Source organism: Hoplias malabaricus, chromosome 4 (assembly GCF_029633855.1).
Source record: "Hoplias malabaricus isolate fHopMal1 chromosome 4, fHopMal1.hap1, whole genome shotgun sequence".
NCBI lineage: Eukaryota > Metazoa > Chordata > Actinopteri > Characiformes > Erythrinidae > Hoplias > Hoplias malabaricus.
This window is the reverse complement of record NC_089803.1, coordinates 52772030-52797252: the sequence shown is the minus strand read 5'-3', so window position 1 is coordinate 52797252 and position 25223 is coordinate 52772030. Positions and strand designations below refer to the sequence as shown.

General features: G+C 42.5%; 1 pseudogene; it reads left to right on the top strand.

Moving 5' to 3' along the window:
* LOC136695051 (scavenger receptor cysteine-rich type 1 protein M160-like) overlaps positions 1-25223 on the top strand; it is a 156412-nt pseudogene that overhangs the window by 61613 nt on the left and 69576 nt on the right.

Here is a 25223-nt window from a genome sequence, read left to right as displayed (position 1 = left end):
AGTCCAAAAACACACGTTGGTAGGTGGATTGGCGACTCAAAAGTGTCCGTAGGTGTGAGTCAGTGTGTGTTGCCCTGTGAAGGACTGGCGCCCCCTCCAGGGTGTATTCCTGCCTTGCGCCCAATGATTCCTGGTAGGCTCTGGACCCACCGTGACCCTGAACTGGATAAGGGTTACAGATGATAAATGAATGAACTACAACTTCCATAATGGTGCTACAAAAAATAAACATGACCATATTAATGGTAACATAAATAAACCCAGTAATTTAGCGTGATCTGCCTAATCAGCGAATGAAACTCCTCTTAGCTTCTCAAGTCATGCAAAAGATGAGGTCACATGAGGTTCAAAATGGACACAGCTAGCACAGAGAAGTAAGATTACTGGGTCAACCTTTGCATAGCCCCCTCCTCTTACTTTCCTTTTCTGTGTGGGCTGGAGCATTCTGTACAAGTTCTGTTACTGCTTTCACAAAATGATTCCAGGTTAGACCCATCGTGACACTGATTAGGATGAAGCATTTCCAGAAGATGAATGAATAAATGAATGATCTGGATAGTACTGAATGTGGCTGTGGACTACTATAATTATAATTATGCCCCATTACCCCTCACTATAATATGATTACCAAATTCCTTTTTCTTTTCTTTTTTTTTCTTTAACATACATGTAGCGGGAACAGAGGATGTTTCTGAGAACTATGATGATGTCATCATTGATGAGCCAATGCCAAATAGAGTAGCAGGTGTGTTAATATTGTCTAATGTTTTTGTTAAAAAAATTAATCATCCATTCTGCAAAAAAGTAACCATATTTATTCTAATTTATCTCATTTCAAAACTGTTTAAATACATGTATACTTGCAGTTATGTTATTTTGGGATTATTAGATAGATTCTCTAAATTGACATCACTGTAACAATTCCATGCATATTGATTTATAATATTTTTTGATATTGATATTTTAGATAATTATAAAATATATAATTAATTTCAAAAGGGGACAGTTTCTCAAGGGTGTCTGTCTAGTTTAATTTCTCATTACTAAAAATGCAAATGTACATATATTTGATCCTTGTGTAATATTCAATGTGTCTTCCACATTTCACCCATTTGTGGGGATGTGCACACGCGCGCGCACACACACACACAAGCACACACACACTAGGGGCAGAGAGTGCACACAAACCTGCAGTGGCAGACAGCCAACCCCAACCCATTCTACTCACTCAGAGTTTTTACTGCTGGTCATGGGACCCAACCTGTGAGCTTCTAGTCCCAAGTCTGCTTTACAAACCATTAGGCCATGCTGCCCTCTCCTTTTTGATGGTGGTAGCATATTAGTTTGTTTTACACAAATTTGCTCTCCTTCCATGTCCACTTAATGTGTTATATTGTCATCCGGCCTTTCATCTTTCAGCATAGGCTATTATGATAAAGGTGCAGTATGGATTACAGACAATTGGCTAGCATTAATAGTTTCTGCAGAGTGGAATTCAGGCACGGAGAAGGTATGATGTGGCAATGTGTTAACGTTAAAGATATAAATCAATGTTGCCATTTATTTCAATATTTTGACAGAACACCATGAGCGGATCTACGATAATGCAATTTCTAATGGAGAAAGCCCATTCATTAGAACAGGTTTGTTTATCAGTATGTTCAAACCTTTGTAAACACTAGCATTCATCAAGTATTAAGCATGCATTTATTACTTACTGACAAACATTTGTCTACATGTTTTTTATAGTTAACACATTTAAGAATTATGATAATATCATCACTCCTGGACAAGACTTAGAAAGTGTGGCAGGTACGTTTATACTTTCAGGTACATCACTGTAACTATTACATGCATATTAATTTATAATATTTTTTTAGTTAAGTTTCCCAGCATCAAACTTGGCTATAATGACTACTTTCATCAAATATGAGAAGGACATTTATTGTTATAAGAGAAGGACTTTTGTTGATGTTTTCAAAAAATGTACTAAAGCAAAATAACATTGTTTATGTACTTTCAGACTATGAGGATGTGGTAGAGGTGCCTCTCAACGAGGGATAGATCATCTGGCAGAAACCCATCTAATGAATTTGCTAAAGGAAATCTGAGTCTCTTCAAACTTAACATTCATCATTTTGCACCAGTATAGTTTTCAAACATGATCCTGTATAAGGGAGCAGCAAAAGTTATTATTTATATTTAGCCTAATCACATGTTAAACCTAATTTATTAATAACTAAATTTATATTTTTCTAAATATTGTAGAAAGATAATGGGAGTATCATTTACATTAGAAATTAAAACACTTTTGTTTCTCTGAAAGAAAATATAATGCATTACACACTATAATATATAATATATATATATATATATATATATATATATATATATATATATATATATATATTGCTTTTTTATACGGATACGTTGCTTTTTAAATCTCATCATTTCTGGTGCCTAAACAGTTTGCACAGTACTGTATATAGAAGAGATCAAAATTAATAAAATACATTTTCCTAAATTTCAAAGACCCTACACATCGCAAATCAATGTTATCCTAACAGAAGCTATGAACAGAAGCTGTGTAGGTGAACCCTATTTCAAAACGTATTCTGTATCACAATATTCATAAAAAATCCTCAAATGTGAAATTTGACAAGAGGCTGTGATAACTTACAATTACAAAATGTTCTTGCTAACTTTACAGTCATTGGTGCCAATCCTTAATTATTTTAAAAATCCCTATTTATCCTGTAACACTAATCTTTCAGCAAATTGACATGACAATTCAAGGTGAATGAAATGCTATGACAGTAGATTTTTCAACTGAAAGCTATGGGAATGATCCTTCAAGACTTCATTCCAAGAGTGTTTTGTATTCTAGAATATTCATTCAGTTACCCCCAAGTAAACAAGTGTGCTAAAGTAACTAAAAACAAAGGCCTTGAACATTTCTACTGATTTTTAAAACCTTTAATCAACAAAAGTTTAATTTGTTACCCATTCTTTTTACCCATTTGTTACTACTCTCTAATTTTGATCACACATTTAAATGCATTATGTTGTGATATAGTTTATTTATACATTTTGAAATATGCTTTACCTACTTACTGCTGATGATAGGATAACTAGAATAGAGTAAACTGAAATTTACCAAAATTAGCAGTAACTTTGATATTTAAGAAAATGTAGATTCTCTAATTTTGATTTGTACTGTGTTATCTTCATTTTTATATTCTGTTAAACAGAAACATTGTTAATTCTATTTACTTTCATATTTGTTTTCAATTGCTTACTTATTCTCGCTTTCTTGTATATGGTCTGTGCAGCTTACATATACAACTCAGAATTGCATTTGACCTCAGTTTGGCGAGTTGTAGTGTAGTATTTAAATAAATATAAATGTCCACATCTCTCCACCCCAAATGTTTTACACGGTTAGCATTTCCACCAAGTGTACTAAAATAACTTAAATCAAATGAAAAATATTTTTGTATTACCAAATTTGAAAATTGTTGAAATTCAAGGTGTTTTTTTTTTTGTCATTTACTACACAATAAATGAAACTGTATACTGCCCGACTCTTACTGGTTTGTCCTTTTTCTCACATTCTGTAGTGTGTGTCACACCAGTGTACATACATATTTTAGCAGTTAAAAAAATCTTGGATGTGTTTACTAGTGATGTGTCGGTCGCGAACGAACCGGTTCAAAGAGCCGGCTCTTTTAAGTGAACGATGAGAGCCAGTTCCCCTCTAAGACCGAGACATTTTTTTCTAATGCTTGTCATTCAACCATTTAGAGAACAACAAGCAAAGGTACCAATCAGCGAAGGGTTATACCACCAAGCAGGGAGGGGAGGGGTGGGTGGCATAACAGAGTGAAGAAACCGGATCAACCCCTCCAAGCTGAGACACTTGGTTTTCCTGAATGCCAATCTGCCTTCCAAAAAATAGTTAAAGAAAACGTTAAATCAGTTAAATGTTTGTTGACAATTGTGGTTGTTTTAATCACTACCGTTGAATGCTGCTGTTTTGCACTTTGCAGAGAATTTGTTTATTTTATTACCCAGAAATGGATGATTATCTAATTTAATAATCTATTTTGTAATACCTACCTTTTGGGTTCCATTGGCTGTATTTCAGAGTTTACAAGTGATTTTTTATTAAGGTGTTTAAATAAAAATCCAGTTATTTATACAATTGAATGTGTGAGTGCAATCAGTGAGTTATTACAAGACAGACATAAAAACAATTGGCCATTGAAACACTATTTATTATTGAACAACAATATTTTGTCCATACAGTCATGTAAAATATAGGCAGTATTATTCCGAACCAGTGGAAATAAGTGGTAAAACAAAGAGCCATTTAGGAGCCGAAAGAGCCGGCTCTTTATGAAGAGCCGAGCCAAAAGAGCCGAAATTCCCATCACTACTGCTCGCGCTCCCCGGTCACAAAAAAAGAGCGCGAATCTTCATCGTCTTCTTCTTCTGTGTTTTTACAGCGGTTCGCTTTTGCCACCTTCCGTTTTCTCATTCAGAGTTCATTCATTTTAAATCTGCTGTCTTCAAAAACGTAACAATATAATAAATAATAAAATGATCTGATCAGTGTAGTGTGCTAACTGCAATGGCAATCGCCTCGCCAGCCGACAGTGCCAACGTGCAGCCGGAACTGGGCCATATACAGGGTGCCGCATTCACGCCGAGACGGCAGCCAGCCGACAGTGCTGAGCCTGAGCCAGAATGGGCCCAGAAATTTTTTGCGTAATATCAGATTACTAACTGTATTTCAACATCTAACCAACGTTGAGTCTTGATGTCACACCAGTGTTGGGTTCTGACATCAACCCGACTGTTATTTCCAACATCAAATCAATGTCTATACAGCATTGGATCTTGACGTCATCCTGACGTTTTTATTAATATCTGACTCAGATTACCAACCATAATTCACTGTCTAACCAACATTGAGTCTTGATCTCACACCAATGTTGGGTTTAGACGTCAACCCGATTTTCATTTCCAACTAAAAGTCAACATCTATACAACATTGGAGCTTGACGGCTTCCTAACGTTAATTTTTGAATAATATCTGACTTCGATTACTAACCGTATTTCAACATCTAACCAACATTGATTCTTGATGTCACATCAATATTGGGTTTAGACGTCGACCCAATTTTCATTTCTAACTAAAAATCAACATTTACACAACATTGGAGCTTGACGTCATCCTGTAAAGGTGTTGCTATGTGGTTGCCCTGGTATCCATGTTGGTTGCCATAGTGTTACTAATTGGATCCTACCATGTACATTATAGGTGCTATGGTGTTTCTACATGATTGGTAACCATATTGGTTGCTATTTTGTTGCTATGATATATGTAATGGCTGCTAAAGTGTTGCTCTGGCATTCTTGTTGGATGCTGTGGTTTACATATGGTTGCCAAGGTATTACTATGTGGTGGCTCTTATCCATATTGGTTGCTTTGATGTATTGTATGATACTACACGATGGCTCTGGTACTCTTGCTAGTTGCTATGGTGTTACCAAGTGGCTGCTTTGATGAACATCATGGATGTTAAGGTGTTGCAACCTGATTGCGCTGGTATGGCTGCTATAGGATCTGTAGTTGTTTTCCTGCAGGACAAATGGGGAGCACTGGGTCTAAGTCCCGCGCCAAAGTTAAATATCATCTGCTGAAGACACTAGTGTCCAAACTGGTGTGAGCTGACAAGCTGGGGGACACACATCTCAGCTTCCCAAGCCTCTGTGAGGACAGAATCTGAAGAATAGTGGTCAGACACAATATGTTTGTGAATCTGACCATGTTTATTGTTGTGAATTATGAAGCACAAACAGTTCAGTGTGCAACACTGACAAGAGACATCAGTAGGAATGAAAGAAAACCACACACACACACGAACACACAGTTGGACAAATGTTGGTATTTTTCCATGTTTAAACAGGAATTGATCTGATGAAGTCTCCTGCAAAGGGCAGTCCTGAATACAGGGCCCACAAACAGCTAGTCAGGAGCCAGATTTCCAAATTGATGGGGCTTGGGGACAAGCTTGGGGACGCTCATCTCAGTTTCATATGACCGGGTGAGGACAGCACATGAAGAACTGTGGTCAGAGAACAATAACCCTGTAAAACTAACACAGTTTATTTGTGTGAAAACAGTAATGGAGTTGGTGAATGCTGACACTCATTGGGACACAGCCCTGAACAAGACTGGAAATGCAGTGGACGCACCTCTGACAGTGATGGGGTTGGTTAAAGAAGCAAACGCAGAAGCCACTCAGGGATGTGAGGACACTTTTCTGGATCAGGGTGAGTAATAACTTGAAAATATGACCTGATGTTAAGCATCCAGCATACAAGCAAATGTGTTGTTGTGTACTGTAAGAACGAGTGAATCAGGAGGAGGACAGTAATTCAGTGTCTCATCATCTACTTCAAAATTAAATGAGCTGGAGGTGGAGAGTGCTCCAGCTGAGCCTGACCTCGCTGAGGAGCAACTTGACCTCTGTGAAACAAACCCAGACAGTGACTGACCTCTGGGTGAGTAAAGGACCTGAAAACACGCACTAGAATAAAGACCCTGCTGGACAACTGTTGATATTTATTCATGTTGCAACAGAAGAGGAGACTCTGATCCCCAGCCCCCTGTGGAGCTGAGGTGGATGCTGTCCGAGAGCTCCTGGATGATCTGCTGCAGGACGTCAGTGTTTAGGTGAGTAAATGATGCGATGGTATGGTGTTTAGAGAACTTCTGATTACATTACATCCATCCATTATCTGTAACCGCTTATCCAATTTAGGGTCGCGGGGGGTCCAGAGCCTACCTGGAATCATTGGGCGCAAGGCGGGAATACACCCTGGAGGGGACGCCAGTCCTTCACAGGGCAACACAGACACATTCACTCACACACTCACACCTACGGACACTTTCGAGTCGCCAATCCACCTGCAACGTGTGTTTTTTTTTTTTTGGACTGTGGGAGGAAACCGGAGCACCCGTAGGAAACCCACGCGGACACGGGGAGAACACACCAACTCCTCACAGACAGTCACCTGGAGCGGGAATCGAACCCACAACCTCCAGGCCCCTGGAGCTGTGTGACTGCGACACTACCTGCTGCGCCACCGTGCCGCCCTGATTACATTACAGCTCCAGTTGAATTAGAAACGCATATTCTGCTTTGTATTACTCCGTCTACTACTACTCCTCATTCTGCCAAATGTTGACAAGCCACAGCTGGCCCAGGCTAATGAAGCTGACGCTGAAGCTGAAGCCGTCCAGGAACCTGTGGACACTGACAATCTGGACAATCCACTGGGTGAGTAACTGACCTGATGTGATAGTGTTTAAAGACTTGCTGGTCTTCAGGTTAAAGCAGGAGTTTAATGTAGCAGAACACACTCCTGTTTTAACTGAAGCTGCTGAAGTTGAAACCTCTAACAGCATTGCGCTGAGTGCATGGACAAACAGTGATTTGGAGATAAATTGTCTGTGATTCGGTGATGGTAGCTGTGGCTTTAAGTGATGAATGAAGTGCAGTGGCTATGTGCTGATACAGCTCACAATACAAAAACTTCCCATCACAAGTAGACACTGCGAGTGTGTTGTTGTGTACTGTAAGAACGAGTGAATCAGGAGGAGGACAGTAATTCAATGTCTCCTTTAACTTTGAAGCAGATGATGAGCTGAAGGTAGAGAGTGCTCCAGCTGAGCCTGACCTCGCTGAGGAGCACCTTCACCTCAGTAAAACAAACCCAGACAGTGACTGACCTCTGAGTAAAGGACCTGAAAACACACACTAGAATAAAGAACCCGCTGGACAGCTGTTGATACAGAAGAGGAGACTCTGAACCCAACCCCCTGTAGAGCTGAAGTGGACGCTGTCCAAGAGCTCCTTGGCAATCTACTGCAGGATGTTGCAGTGCAGTGTTTGGGTGAGTAACTGATCTGATGGTATGGTGTTTACAGAACCTCTGATTTCTAGTTAAGGTTAAATTAGATCCTCCACTTCCACATTTTCCCACTTATTTCTGTTACTACTACGGCTCCTCCAGACATTGACAGTGCACCCCTGGACACAGCTAATGAAGCTGAAGCTGTCCAGGAATCTGTGGAACATACTCAGGGTGAGTAACTGACCTGATGGGACAGTGTTTACAGACTTAGTGGTCCTTAGGTTAAAGCTCAAGTTTAATGTATTGGGACATGATTTAAATGAAGCTACTGAAGCTGAAATATCTAACCTCTTTTAAGGAGGACAGTAATTCAGTTGATGCAGAAGAGGCACACTCTGGATCTCAGATGGATGATCTTTTTCATTACATAATGTGGTTTGTCGGTGAGTAAGGAAATGTGAACACACAGCATCTGATCATCGTCTTCTGGTCAGCTGCTTGGACTGAGGGGTTGAACATGCTGCTGAGGCCCAAGTTAAAAGCCATCTCAGAACAGTCAGTTAATGAGGCAATGTAGGAAATTACGATAATAATGATTTAATTTGGTGACTATTGGAGTTTATTCCTGTATCAACAGGACTTAAGCGTGACCTCACTGAAGAGCACATTCACCACAGTGATATCGATCACATTGCTGACCAACGTTTGGGTGAGTAATGGATTAAAATTTTAGAATCTGGGCAAGAACACGACAGGACACATCCCATATCCTCTTCAATTCATGGACTGCCAACAGGCTTCTGCTAAATCTAGGATTCTTCTTATTACAGATGAAGACCTGAAGAAACCAGACTTGACTGAGGTCAGCAATAATGGCCAGTCTCTTGGTGAGTACTGACCAATCACAGCAGTTTGCGCTGACATGTTGCCAACAGCGTAGGTTCGACGCAGAAGTATACATTGAACTTCAGTGTTTAGGTTTGGAGTCTAAGGGACCTTTTAAAAAAGACCCCAGGGTCCTTTTTGTAGCTCCACCCACTGTGAGTGTGCATCACTTCTTCAAAAGAAGCAGATCCAGAACTCCAGGGAATATGTTAAGACATGGAAACAGCTGATGAAACTATGTTTAAAATAATCAATTATGTGAACCTGTTGTTGAATATTTCCAAACTCCAGATGCTATCCCTGGACAATCACCTCTCATTTTGTCTGACAGATCAAAAAGATGTTGTGATCCAGCCCCTCACCACCAAGTAGTAAAGAAGTAAAGAACCAAGAAGTAAAGAAAAGAATAATGAGAGGAACGAGGGAAAAGGGGCGTAAAATCAATTATAAGAGGCACACAGAGAAACAGGGCAGTGGACAGGGTTCAGTGAATATGACCCGTCCTGGAGAAACCAAAGACAGAGTGCAAAAGGAGAGGAGGTGCATGTGCAGAAATGGAGAAACCACTGTTCTGGTCCAGACGCATATAGGACTTGGTGAAGGTCTCAGCAGCACCCTCCTCCCACCAATCAGGGAAGAGATGGAGGTCATCAAGACCACCCTGCTCAGCTAGGGGTGATAAATTTGACCACATTATCATTTATCTTTTATGAAAATGTCTTGAGAGGTTGTGATGTTACGTTTCTGTCTGCATTTCATCCAGTCTCTCCCTCAGGTCAGACAAGAGGCTACTCATCTGAGGCCAGAGAGCACAGATGAGGGAGGAAATAGGGGTAAGGTTGAGAAGACCCTATTAGTGCTTGTGTGACGTGTGCCCAACATAACCACTGAAGAGGCAGAATTGAGAGTAAGAAGCTAAGCTAATGCAGAGCCCCATGCCCTGCAGTCCACCAAAGTCTGACTCGGGAGATGATTCAATAAATGTATAACTGCATTTAAAAAATGCATTGTATGTAACAATGCTGGATGACCAGCTACACCAGCACCTACAGCACAGAGTGGCATGAACTGGTTTAGACCAGTTTACCGCACACTTTATGACCACACATCAAGTCTATGGTGTAAATTTGCTCAGTCCAGCAAACAAAGGTATACTAGTCTAGGCTCTGTCGACATCAAAATCAACTGCAACATACACACACACACAAACATTCACACACTTATATCTATGGACAGTTTTGAGTAGCCAACTAAGCTACTAACATGTGTTTTTGGACCCTGGGAGGAAATTGGAGCCCCTGGAGAAAACCCTCATGAACACAGGGAAAACACACCCAACTGATCACATACAATCATGCAGAGCGAGGCTTGAACCCACAACTGCAGGACCCTATAGCTGTGTGACAGCAACACTACCTGTTGCAGTCCCAAGTTGAATGCTATGAAACCAAAATCCAGTGTCTTCCATACATCATTCTGATGCCATACTGAAATTCATTCATTCATTCATTCATAGTCTGTAACCGCTTATCCAGTTCAGGGTCACGGTAGGTCCTGAGCCTACCCGAAATCACTGGGAGCAAGGCAGGAACACACCTTGGAGTGGGTGCCAGTCCTTCGCAGGGTGACACATACTCAAACATTCACACCTATGGACACTTTTGAGTCGCCAATCCACCTAACAACGTGTGTTTTTGGACCTTGGAAGGAAACCGGAACACCCACAGGAAACCCCCGTGGACACAGGAAGGACACACCAAACTATTCATAATCACCTGTAACTCCAGGAGCCTAGAGCTGTGTGACAGCGACAGTACCTGCAACACCATCGTGTTGCCCCAAGCTGCAATGTTAAGAAAACAAAATGCAGTGTCTTCAAAACATCATTCTGATGCCATATTGACATAACCTGACAAAAATCAGTTGTGAGATACCATGAGCAAAATCCAACATCTTCCAAACGTCACATCCAACTTAAAGTTAGAGGAAGTGTTATTATAATATAATGGGTGTATTTTAATGCAAAATTATAGAATAAGAAATCATTAAAATCATTTAAAATTAATTTGAGGAGATCAAAAACTACTGAGATGATCTCCAGTGGGCAATAATCTGAGCGGTCCAATGATGGACCAGCAGTGGCCTACCATCAGTGGGTTACCAAAATTTTCAAGCCATAGGACAGATATATGCTTGCTGTTTGGGAAGGTTAAGAATACAAAACACACTGTTTTGATTGATGTAAATTTACAGCGAGTTTGCTACTGTAATGTACTGCATTTTTAAAATACAGTATTTTACTGTGTATTGTAATGCATCCTGGGTAACGGACTGGAAGCTGCAATGAAGCAACTAGCTTTAAAATATTCCACTGTATTGTCAGCTGGGGAGGCTGAGGACTGCACATGGTATCTAAAGGTGAGTAACCTATTTCGCTACACCATTTATTTCTCACATATTTTATTATTTTTGCAACGAAAAAATAGCTTAGATTGTTCCAAAATTATTATTATTATTTTTTTTTTTTCTGGTGGGGGGGTCCCCTCCTTCAGGCAATGGTACACTTATTTTTTTTTTTTTATGTCAGTTGTAGGCCTACTACAAAACAAAACCAGAACAGGACAAGAGAATACTTTTCGTCCAAATTAAGAAAGAGAGAGTTTTTTTTGTTTGTTTGCTTTTGCTTTTTTTTTTTTTTTTTTTGCGTTACACCTCTGGGGGCGGGGTGGCGAGAACGGAGACGAAGTGAGAGACGAAAAGCAAGAGACAAAACTTAGCTATATCGCTACAGAGGCTGCAAGCGTTGTCGTACTTTATGGATTTTGGAACAACAGTAATGAATAAATGTATTGTAGCGATCCTGCAATAATGTTTTGTGTTATGGACTATGTGAAATGCAGATGTATGTGAATTACAGTACACATGTGATTGGCGGATGAGAAAAGGGGCGGAGTGTGTGCGAAGAAAGGGGAGTGAGTTAGAGAGAGTTCTTTTGACCATTGTTGTTGTTAGTTGGAAAAAGCAGCGAGAGAGTTGTAGCAGCCTGTTTTGGTTGGCGTGGTTACGGCCAACAGTAACTGCTTTCAGTTCATTAAAGTGGAAGAATTCAAGTTACTCTCGACCATTCTTTCAAAGCGTCCGGTGGATGTTACATTGGTGTCAGAAGTGAAACAGAAACCGGAGTTAGGCTGCTAAAAGCTGGCTAGTTGTGGCGCTAAGAGAGACAAGTTACGCGGTCTGTATGTCAAGGAGGAGCCGGTAGACTTTAGTGGTGCTTTAGGACATGTGATAGGCTCGCGGCTGAGAGGAAACAAAAATGGTGTCTCATGTTGTAATCAGCCCATGATGAAAACGCCAAAATACTCAGGTAGGGCGGACTGGGAGGCTTTTCATGCCCAATTTGAACTGCTTGCACGGGCAGCAGGCTGGGCTGAAGATAGTAAAGCACTGCAGCTGGCCCTGTGCCTCACTGATGAAGCCGTTACTTGCTTAGTTACTCCTAAGGCCGGCCTAAAGGGATGATTATGGGGCTCTATTAGTAGGAGCTCTGAGGAGGCGTTTTGGCCAGTGTAACCAGCCCGGTGTTCTGCGTTCAGAGCTAGCATGCAGTCAGAGAATACACGGGGAACCATTGCATGCACTGGCCAATGAGATTGAAACCCTCACAAGGAAAGCTTATCCTCACATGTCGGCGGACGTGCGAAGTGAGCTAGCCAGAGACCGGTTCATTCGGGCCATAACTCCCAGAGAACTACGCATACAGACGCAGCTGGCACATCCGCACACTTTGCAGGAGGCGCTGCAACTGGCTTTAGAGAGAGAGGCTGTGGGTGCGGCTGCAGGGAGTGACCAAGACTGGACTGGGCCTGTTGTAAGGAGTGTGGTTCAGGAGAGCGCAGGTCAAGAAAAACCGGCATGGGCTGCTGAGTTAACTGAACTGATACGGGCAGTGTCGCTACAACCACCGCGCGGTGGTACTCACCCTCCCGTGGCCCGCCAGTGTGCTGGGTGTGTGGTCAGGTTGGTCACATCAGCAAGCAGTGCTCCAAGCAAGTAAGGGGTCCGGGAAACGACCCGGGGTCTGTGTAGATGGGACGACGCAGACCCCTGCCCCTGTGTCCCACTTACCTCTAGTGGACGGAGCTCAATTAAGGGATCAGGGGAGCAGGGCACCACCTCCCCCACAAGTAAGAGACATTGTGGAGGCTGTGCGAGTGGTGGGCTGGACGCATTGAGGGGAATTGTTGCCATGTCTCCATCTCCTTGGCAGGCACTCCCTGTGTGGTGCTGGTCGACACAGGCTCCACTGTGACCTTGATCCGGCCCGATTTGATTCCAGTTGAAACTCAGTTGGAATCTACTGCTGTGAAACTGAAGTCAGTGACTGGGGAGCTAGCCCCCATGCTTGGTATAGGGGAGGTCCTTATTCGGGTAGGGGAAATGTCAGTGAATTTTGGGGTATGGGTTGCAGCAGTCCAAGACCCTTGCATACTAGGACTGGACTTTCTTAGAGCTGCTCGCGGGGTGTTGGACCTGGGGAAGAACACACTGATGTTTCCAGGAGGCCCCACAGTTAATCTGACACACCCCACACAGAATCAATGCCCCCACCCTGTGATCTCAGGAGCCACAGAAACTTTAGTTCCATCTTTCCATGCCTCTTCTCCAACTTTTCCTTTCTCTGCAACCCAGCCTGCAACTAACGTGCTTCCTCTGGCCTGTGACCAGAATACCGAGGGAGGAGGGGTAGATAGAATGGCGGCAATACGGAAGATATGGGGGATGAGCTGTGTCAACTTGGAACCCCAGCAGCAGGAGGAGCTGTGGAGAGTACTGTGGGAGTTTAAAGACATTTTTGCCCTCACTGAGGGGGAGGTGGGCCTGCCACACTTGGTGCAGCACAAAATTGACACTGGAGATGCACAGCCTATCAGAATGCATCCTCGCCGGCTTCCCCTCGCCCATCAGGCAGCTGCGGACAGTGCAGTAAAAGTGATGCTACAGAATGGGATCATTGAGCCATCTGACAGCCCCTGGGCCTCTGGGGTGGTGATGGTAAACAAAAAAAGAGCAAAAAGATGAGATTTTGTATGGACTACAGGCCGTTGAATAGAGTAACCAAGAAAGACTCATACCCACTCCCTCGTGTCGATGAATCACTGGACTTGGTGTCTGGCTCGTCCTGGTTCTCCTCATTGGACCTATGCAGTGGGTACTGGCAGGTGCCTCTCAGTCCGGATGTTAAACCCAAGACGGCTTTTTGCACTGGTAGAGGGCTATGGCAGTTCCGTGTTCTCTGTTTTGGTCTGTGCAACTTCCCAGCTACTTTCGAACGGCTGATGGAAAAGGTGTTGGCCGGCATTCCAAGGAAGGAGTGTCTAGTATATTTGGATGATATTTCTGGTTCATGGGAGCTCATTCGAGGCCGCTTTGGAGTCCCTCCGACAAACTCTACAGAGGATAGCTGCAGCAGGCCTGAAACTCCACCCTGACAAGTGCTGTTTCATGAGGAAGGAAGTGGAGTTTCTAGGACACAAGATTGGAGGAGAGGGCATAGGCAGTTTGGAGGAGAAAGTGCAGGTTGTAAAGAACTGGCCAACCCTGTCGTATCTGAAGGAGCTGAAGAGTTTCATTGGACAGGCCTCCTAATACAGGCGGTTTGTGCGTGGGTTTTCTTGCATAGCTGCACCCCTGTTCCACTTACAACGGAAGGACAGTGAGTTTGCATGGACACCAGAGTGCGAGCAGGCCTTTATCTGTCTAAAAAAAAGCACTGATAAGGTCTCCTATTCTCACATCTCCAGACCCCAACTTGCCATTTGTCTTGGACACGGACGCCAGTGATGTGGGGATGGGAGCGGTGTTGAGCCAAGTGAGTCAAGAGGGGGAGAAAGTGGTAGCCTACTTTAGTAAGACGTTCAATAAAGCGGAACGTCCCTATTGTGTCACACGCAGGGAACTTCTCGCAATTGTAAGAGCAATAAGACACTTCAGGTATTATATTTGTGGCCTACCATTCAAGGTCAGGACTGATCATGCAGCTCTGCAGTGGTTGATGTCCTTCAGAGAGCCGGAGGGCCAAATAGCATGCTGGCTGGAAGAACTGGCACGGTTTTACTTCCAGATGGAGTACCGAGCAGGGACTCGTCATGCCAATGCAGATGTCATGTCCAGACGTCCCTGTGCCTCTGACGACTGCCACTATTGTGAAAAAAGGGAGGCCAGAGTGCAGAAGAGCAGAGTGTCCCCACTTGTGGCGGAGATACACTGACTTGTGTATGGAGCTGTAGGAGCAGGACACTTTGGAGTCTCAAAAACTCTTCGACGACTACGACAGAGCTTCTACTGGGGCCAGCTTAGGAGGGATGTTGATGATTTATGTCACAGGTGTGACCCTTGTGCTGCTCACAAAGGCCCTCCAGACCAGTCCCGTGCCCATCTCCAACAGTTGACAGTAGGGACCCCGATGGAAAGAGTTGCAGTAGACATAATGGGTCCATTCCCCCGCACAGACGAGGGCAACCTTTACGTCTTGCTTGCTATGGACTATTTCACCTAATGGCCAGAGGCCTATGCCATTCAAGACCAGGAGGCGGGGACTGTTGCAGATGCTCTGATAGAGGGCATGTTTTCCAGGTTCGGGGCAGCAGAGGTCCTTCACAGTGATCAGGGACGAAATTTTGAGTCTGGTGTCTTCTCTGCTATGTGTGAGCGACTGAGCATGCAGGAGACTAGGACCACCCCACTACATCCGCAAAGCGATGGACTGGTCGAGCGATTTAACAGGACACTGGCGAAACAGCTTGCCATCCTCACTGCTGAACATCAGAATGATTGGGATATGCACCTCCCTCTTGTTCTGTTGGCTTATCGATCTGTGGTACAGGACTCCACTTCATGCACACCTGCTCTTCTGATGCTAGGGCGAGAGCTGCGGATACCAGCAGAAATGGCTTTTGGCAAAACTCCAGACACACCAGCAGTTCCTCCAGGACCGGAGTATGCAAGGAGACTCCAGGATCGAATGGAGTCAGCTCATGGTTTTGCTCGTGACCAGCTATGGAAAGCGGGCATAAGACAGAAAAGGAACTATGACATGAGAGCAAAGGGGAATGATTTCAGGGCTGGGGATCTGGTATGGTTGTACAGCCCTAAGAGGAAGAAGGGAAGATGCCCAAAGTTAGATTGTCATTGGGTGGGTCTTGTGAAGTTCTGGAAAGGATCATTGAGGTGGTGTATAGGGTTCAGCTGATGCCTAAGGGTAGACGGGTGGCCCTCCATCGGGATAGGTTGGCCCCATACAGAGGCGATGAACACCCTCATCGACAACCTTTGCCCTTTCCCCAAGTACCGCCCACAGTTGCACCTTTCAACTCCCCACAGCCTTCTCCACCCCAAGACTCTTTCCCTGTTCAGCAGCAGCCCTGTGTGTTCAACCTCGAGAGGCCCCAGAGAAAGAAAAGGGCCCCGGGCCATCTCAGTGACTTTTATGTGAGTCTCTCGGGACGAGAGACTTAGTGAGGGTGGAGCAGTGTAGCGATCCTGCAATAATGTTCTGTGTTATGGACTATGTGAAATGCAGATGTATGTGAATTACAGTACGCATGTGATTGGCGGATGAGAAAAGGGGCGGAGTGTGTGCGCAGAAAGGGGAGTGAGTTTGAGAGAGTTCTTTTGACCATTGTTGTTGTTAGTTGGAAAAAGCTGCGAGAGAGTTGTAGCAGCGTGGTTACGGCCAACAGTAACTGCTTTCAGTTCATTAAAGTGGAAGAATTCAAGTTATTCTCGACCATTCTTTCAAAGCGTCCAGTATGTTTTAATCATACAGCTCTAAACGTTTCCAACCACAATGGCTTGGGACTGATTTTTAGCAAGATAGCTGATGCTAGTTATTATAGCCGCTAACATTTAAACAGCTAGCGATAACTCCTGTGGAAATTGCACACTTGTTTGCTCCCAAAAAATATTAATGTTTTATCGTCATAAATGGACTCAAATTAGTCCGTTGGAGGGAATTGGAGCCTGAGATATAACCAGGGCTACAAACAGGAGGCTGAGGGAAAGGGAAAGGTAGGAGAGAAGAGGCGTGAATAAAACAAAGAGGGGGTTCGGCTCCATTTTAAACAGGCTGACGGTGAAAGGACAGGTCAGTCGTCGCATTAATATTAAGCGCAGTAGAGACCAACAGGTAGAGAACGATAATTTAACTGTACAAACAATTGTAAACTCAAAGTCCAGTTTTTCGGCTTCTGGGAGTAATATTCCAGTTTTAGTTAGCTAGCAGAGTAATGCATTTTAAAGAAGAGAACGGATGGAAATATAAAAAGAGATGGAAAGGGATTCTGGTCAGTTTGGTAAAATTAGCTACGTTCATTATAATAGAGAATTGCAAACATAGAACATGTAGCTAACGTTAGGTACAGGGTTACAAGCTCCATTCCACTTTATGAATACATATTTGGAGTGTCATATCAACGTCTATAAAACACTGGAGCTTGACGTCATCCTAACGTAAATTTTTGCATAATATCAAATTACTAACCATATTTCAACATCTAACCAACGTTGAGTCTCGATGTCACACCAGTGTTGGGTTCTGACGTCAACCCGACTGTTATTTCCAACATCAAATCAATGTCTATACAACATTGGAGCTTGAAGTCATCCTGACGTTTTTATTAATATCTGACTCAGATTACCAACCATAATTCAATGTCTTACCAACATTGAGTCTTGATGTCACACCAATGTTGGGTTTAGACATCAACCCGATTTTCATTTCCAGCTAAAAGTCAACATCTATACAAAATTGGAGCTTGACGTCATCCTGTAAAGGTGTTGCTATGTGGTTGCCCTGGTATCCATGTTGGTTACCATAGTGTTACTAATTGGATCCTACCATGTACATTATAGGTGCTATGGTGTTTCTACATGATTGGTAACCATATTGGTTGCTATTTTGTTGCTAAATGGTTGCTATGATATATGTAATGGCTGCTAAAGTGTTGCTCTAGCATTCTTGTTGGATGCTGTGGTTTACATATGGTTGCCAAGGTATTACTATGTGGTGGCTCTTATCCATATTGGTTGCTTTGATGTATTGTATGATACTACACGGTGGCTCTGGTTCTCTTGCTGGTTGCTATTGTGTTACCAAGTGGCTGTTTTGATGTACATCATGGATGTTAAGGTGTTGCAACCTGGTTGCGCTGGTATAGCTGCTATAGGATCAGTGGTTGTTTTCCTGCAGGAGAAATGGGGAGCACTGGGTCTAAGTCCAGCGCATGAGTTAAATATCATCTGCTGAAGACACAGGTGTCCAAACTGGTGGGAGCTGACGAGCTGGGGGACGCACATCTCAGCTTCCCAAGCCTCTGTGAGGACAGAATCTGAAGAACAGTGGTCAGACACAATATGTTTGTGAATCTGACCATGTTTATTGGTGTGAATTCCATCCATCCATTATCTGTAACCGCTTATCCAATTTAGGGTCGCGGGGGGTCCAGAGCCTACCTGGAATCATCGGGCGCAAGGCGGGAATACACCCTGGACGCCAGTCCTTCACAGGGCAACACAGACACACACATATTCACTCACACCTACGGACACTTTGGAGTCGCCAATCCACCTGCAACGTGTGTTTTTGGACTGTGGGAAGAAACCAGAGCACCCGGAGGAAACCCACGCGGACACGGGGAGAACACACCAACTCCTCACAGACAGTCACCCGGAGCTGGAATCGAACCCACAACCTCCAGGCCCCTGGAGCTGTGTGACTGCGACACTACCTGCTGCGCCACCGTGCCGCCCTTGGTGTGAATTATGAAGCACAAACAGTTCCAGTGTGCAACACTGACAAGAGACATCAGTAGGAATGAAAGAAAACCACACACACAAACACACAGTTGGACAAATGTTGGTATTTTTCCATGTTTAAACAGGAATTGATCTGATGAAGTCTCCTGCAAAGGGCAGTCCTGAATACAGGGCCCACAAACAGCTAGTCAGGAGCCTGATTTCCAAATTGATGGGTCTTGGGGACAAGCTTGGGGACGCTCATCTCAGCTTCATATGACCAGGTGAGGACAGCACATGAAGAACTGTGGTCAGAGGATAATAACCCTGTAAAACTAACACAGTTTATTGGTGTGAAAGCAGTAATGGAGTTGGTGAACACTGACACTCATTGGGACACAGACCTTGACAAGACTGGAAACGCAGTGGAAGCACCTCTGACAGTGATGGGGTTGGCTAAAGAAGCAGACGCAGAAGCCGCTTAGGGATGTGAGGACTCTTTTCTGGATCAGGGTGAGTAATAACTTGAAAATATGACCTGATTGTAAGCATTGTAAGCAAAGTGTGTTGTTGTGTACTGTAAGAACGAGTGAATCAGGAGGAGGAAAGTAATTCAATGTCTCATTTAATTTTGAAGCAGATGATGAGCGTGGAGAGTGCTCCAGCTGAGCCTTACCTCGCTGAGGAGCAACTTCACCTCGCTGAGGAGCAACTTCACCTTAGTGAAACAAACCCAGACAGTGACTGACCTCTGGGGGAGTAAAGGACCTGAAAACACACACTAGAATAAAGAACCTGCTGGACAACTGTTGATATTTATTCATGGTTAATACAGACGAGGAGACTCTGAACCCGACCCCCTGTGGCGCTGAGGTGGACGCTGTCTGAAAGCTCCTGAACGATGTGCTGCAGAACATTGCAGTGCAGTCTTTGGGTGAGTAACTGACCTGATGGGACAGCATGTAGAGCACCTCTCATATCTAGTTCAGATTAAATTAACCTCCCATCCCACATTTTCATAATCCTTCCACTACTACTCTTTGTTTCTCCTACTATTACTGCTACAACTGCTGCTCCTCCAGACATTAACAATGCACCACTGGACACAGCTAATGAAGCTGAGGCTGAAGCTGTCCAGGATTCTATGGGACGTCCTCTGAGTGAGTCACTGACCTGATGTTTGAGAGTTTAATGTATTGGGGCATGCTCCTGGTTTAACTGAAGCTGCTGAAGCTGAAACATCTAACATCTCACAAGGAGTACAGTAATACAGTGTCTCCTTTAATGTTGAAGCAGACAATGAGCACGTAGTGAGCTCCACTGGCAGCGAGACTGCAGTGGTCAGTGAGCTCCTGCCGACCGTCGAGGATGACACTGCACCTGGTGATCAGCAGACTCTGGGTGAGTAAAGGACCTGAAAACAAACACTAGAACAAAGAACCTACTGGACAGCTGTTGATATTTATTCATGTTTAATACAGAAGAGGAGACTGAACCCGACCCCCTGTGGAGCTGAGGTGGACGCTGTCCAAGAGCTCCTTGACAATCTACCGCAGGAAGTTGCAGTGCAGCTTTTGGGTGAGTAACTGATCTGATGGTGTGGTGTTTACAGAACCTCTGATTTCTAGTTAAGGTTAAATTAGAACCTCCTCTTCCACATTTTCCTACTTTATTCTGTTACTACTACAGCTCCTCCAGACATTGACAGTGCACCCCTGGACGCAGCTAATTACGTGGAGCCTAAAGCTGAAGCTGTCCAGGAATCTGTGGAACATACTCAGGGTGAGCAACTGACCTGATGGGACAGTGTTTACAGACATAGTGGTACTTAGGTTAAAGCTGGAGATTAATGTATTGGGACATGATTTAACTGAAGCTACTGAAGCTGAAACATCTAACCTCTTTTGAGGAGGACAGTAATTCAGTGTTCCCTTTATTGTTAAAGCAGGTGATGAGCTGCTAGTTAGACATCTCACGGCCAGTGAGCTCATGCTGACTGTGGTTGAAGACACTGCACCTGATGATCAGCAGACTCTAGGTGAGTACATGACCTGAAAACACTAGAATAAAGACCCTGCCGGACAGCTGTTAATATTTATTCATGTTGATACAGAAGAGGCACGCTCTGGATCTCAGATGGATGATCTTTTTCTGGATTACATAATGTGGTTTGTGGGTGAGTAAGGAAATGTGAACACAGAACATCAGATCATCGTCTTCTGGTCAGCTGCTTGGACTGAGGGGTTGAACATGCTGCTGAGGCCCAAGTCAAAAGCCATCTCAGAGCAGTCAGTTAATGGGGCAATGTAGGAAATTACAATAATAATTTAATTTGGTGACTATTGGAGTTTATTCCTGTATCAACAGGACTTAAGCGTGACCTCACTGAAGAGCACATTCACCACAGTGATATCGATCACATTGCTGACCAACGTGAGTAATGGATTAAAATTTTAGAATCTGGGCAAGAACACGACAGGACACATCCCATATCCTCTTCAATTCATGGACTGCTAACAGACATTTATCTTCCTCCTCTCTTTATTATCTGAGTATCTCCCAAAGAAAAGACAGTTGTTTTTATCCGACTTAACTGCGTCATCTCCAATGTCCAGCCAGACATCTGTCTGGAAAATATCAATCATGCTCTGAGGAGACATGACTTGACTCTCGTGCCTTAAGGCCAGTAACTCTCATCCCCTCCCCCCTATATTATAACAACAGCCAATACTGCATCCTTGAATGCAATGGCACTTTTCTTTTGATGAAGAAAAAACAATATGCACGGAAACAATATGAAATATTTCAGACATGGTCAAAAGTCCAAGGCGGGTTCCACATACATGCAGGGGGTTGGTGGGTGGGTATGTTTGGGGGAGGATGGTAAAATTGAATCTATGAATTTGGTAAATATAAATTCTGCTTCCTTGCGGGTAAAATAAATTGAAATAATCTCCGGGAAGAAAAAAAAACCCACAGTGATTAGCCCAGGGGGCCCTGGAGAAATGATAATCAATTTAGGACTCAGCCCCTGCCACAAGCACGACAACATCAGGGAGAAGCAGCAGAACGTCACGTTTCATCCACCAATACTCTTCTAGTTTTGAATAAACTGGGGAAGGAAATGTTGAGTAGTAAATGGCCAGTGTCTGTCAAAGTGGTTATTAACCTGTATCATTGTCCATTCAAATGGAACCTTAACCTTAAGACTCTACAGGGTCTACAGAGGTCTTCCCCAGTCGACTGACTAAAACAGCTGGTCAGACTAGCTATAACAATCATTTAGTATTACTAAGTAGAAAATTCTAAATTTTCACTAACATCAAAGTCTGCCACTGTCAGTTGTACAGAACTGTGTACAACTAACAGTGTGAGTTTAGCTATGTTAATGAATGTGAACTGAGATATGAGCACACTGCTACAGATCTTTTCTCTGTCATTACTGTGTAAATTGGACTTTTTCCAATTACACTGCATAGGAATACAGCTATTTACCAGAGCTATGACACACAAGATGTTTCTGCACTAAAGCATATGCCGTGGATTCTGCTCCCACATCACCAACACCTCACACACTGAACCCTCATATTCTACCACTAACCACCTGCACTTGCTACTATGCAGTCCTATTGACTAGAGCATACATCACAACTAAATAAGTTAAAAGATGCATACATCAATACAGGGAGACAACATTTTGTAATTAAAATCCACAATTATTTATTGAAGGAATGTGTCCAAGAACAGTGGTTTATAATGACTAAAACAGAAATAAAATACAGTAAATTTTTGTTCCGAGAACAAACATCAAATATGGAATTATCTCTTACAATATACTATTAGCTTCCATACATTACACAAATAATTCATAAGAATAAGAAGCATGATATAAGCATTGCAATAATAGTATAGTAATAGTTAAAGGCTTGGAAATGTATTAACTGTCATAAGGGGCTGCTTATTAAAAAAAAAAAAAAAAGTACCTCTCTCTAATATAATCAATGGGTTAACTGAGCAGCTCATACACTTTAGACAGTAAGACATATTCAGTGACGTTTGAAAATATGGCAAGCACAACACCTCTCATAAGTGAAACCACCAAAGGTCTAGTGCCTCTGCTGGCTGGTTGCAGTATTATTTTTAGCCCATAAGGTTTCTTTGGCAAACTCGCCAATATATGAACAGGCAAAATTAACAAATGTTTTTGCTCCATATACTACAAACCGGATTCCAAAAAAGTTGGGACACTAAACAAATTGTGAATAAAAACTGAATGCAATAATGTGGAGGTACCAACATCTAATATTATATTCAGAATAGAACACAAATCACAGATCAAAAGTTTACACTCAGGGAATCATTGTAAGGGAAAAATATGTTGTTTCAAAATTTCATGGCGTCAACAAATTCCAAAAAAGTTGGGACAAGGCAATTTTTTACCACTGTGTGGCATCCCCCCTTCTTCTTACAACACTCAACAGACGTCTGGGGACAGAGGAGACCAGTTTCTCAAGTTTAGAAATAGGAATGCTCTCCCATTCATGTCTAATACAGGCCTCTAACTGTTCAATTGTCTTGGGCCTTCTTTGTCGCACCTTCCTCTTTATGATGCACCAAATGTTCTCTACAGGTGAAAGATCTCCTACGTAGCCATGATGTTGTGATTACTGCAGAATGTGGTCTGGCATTATCTTGTTGAAAAATGCAGGGTCTTCCCTGAAAGAGATGACGTCTAGATGGGAGCATATGTTGTTCTAGAACCTGAACATAGTTCTCTGCATTAATGGTGCCTTTTCAGACATGCAAGCTGCCCATGCCACAAGCACTCATGCAACCCCATACCATCAGTGTTGCAGGCTTCTGAACGGAGCGTTGATAACAACTTGGGTTATCCTTGTCCTCTCTGGTCCGGATGACATGGCGTCCCAGTGTTCCATAAAGAACTTCAAATCGTGACTCATCTGACCACAGAACAGTCTTCCATTTTGCCGCACTCCATTTTAAAAGACCCCTGGCCCAGTGCAAACGTCTGAGCTTGTGGAGCTTGCTTAGAAATGGCTTCCTCTTTGCACTGTAGAGTTTCAGCTGGCAACGGCAGATGGCACAGTGGATTGTGTTCACTGGCAATGCTTTCTGGAAGTATCCCTGAGCCTATTCTGTTATTTGCTTGACAGTGGCATTCCTGTTTGAGGTGCAGTGACGTTTAAGGGCCCGGAGATCACGAGCATCCAGTAGAGTTTTACGGCCTTGACCCTTACACACAGCAATTGTTCCAGATTCTCTGAATCTTTTGATGATGTTATGCACGGTTGGTGATGATAACTTAAAAGTCTTTGCTATTTTACGCTGGGTAACACCATTCTGGTATTGCTGCACTATCTTTCTGTGCAACAATGGTGGAATTGGTGATCCTCTTACCATCTTGGCTTCCGAGAGACACTGACACTCTGAGAAGCTCTTTTTATACCCAATCATGTTGTCAATTGACCTAATTAGTGTTAATTGGTCTTCCAGCTGTTCGTTATATGCTCAATTTCCTTTTTCCAGCCACTTATTGCTACTTGCTACTTGTTTTTTGGGATTTGTTGACACTGTGAAATTTTGAATCAACATATTTTTTCTTTAAAATGTTACATTTACTCAGATTAAACATTTGATCTGTTATCTATGTTCTATTACGAATAACATATTGACATTTGCCAACTCCCCATCACTGCATTCAGTTTTTATTCACAATTTGTTTAGTGTCCCAACTTTTTTGGAATCCAGTTTGTAATATGAACTATGTCGGCAATACAGTCTGAAGGCATTTGAATTTAATTTCCTTAGGAAACTACACTTGGCGTCAGTCACATTACCCGTCTCTGCTACTTCTTTATGTCATCTTAGCCTGTAAATAAATGTAATTTTTTACAATAGAAAAATACATGTTCTGACAGCTTAAAAACCAGATATCATTGCAGTATGAAGCTTCTGCTTGTCCTTCAGGTTAAATTCAGCTATGGTTTTACAATAAATTACCACTGAAATTTAAACCAAACAATAAATAGATAATAATAATAAATAAAAACAATTATTTTTTTTTTGAAAATTTAATGTAAACAATAACACGATGCTAAAGTGTGTAAGATGTTTGTGTATAACTAATCAGAGCAAATTGTAAAGAATGTACTACTTTGGTTACTGCAGCCAGACACATTATTACACACAATACACAGGTGCTGGTCATAAAATTAGAATATCATGAAAAAGTTTAATTCAACAAGTGAAACGTGTATATTATACTCATTCATTACACACAGACTGATATATTTGAAGTGTTCATTTCTTTGAATTTGATGATTATAACTGACAACTTATGAAAACTCAAATTCAGTATCTCAAAAAATTTGAATATTGTGAAAAGTTTCAATACTGAACATTTTCAAAATATTCTAATTTTCTGAGATACTGAATTTGGGGTTTTCATTAGTTGTCAGTTATAATCATCAAATTCAAAGAAACAAACACTTTAAATATATCAGTCTGTGTGTAATGAATGAGTGTAATATATACGTTTCACTTTTTGTATTAAACTTTTTCATGATATTCTAATTTGATGACCAGCACCTGTG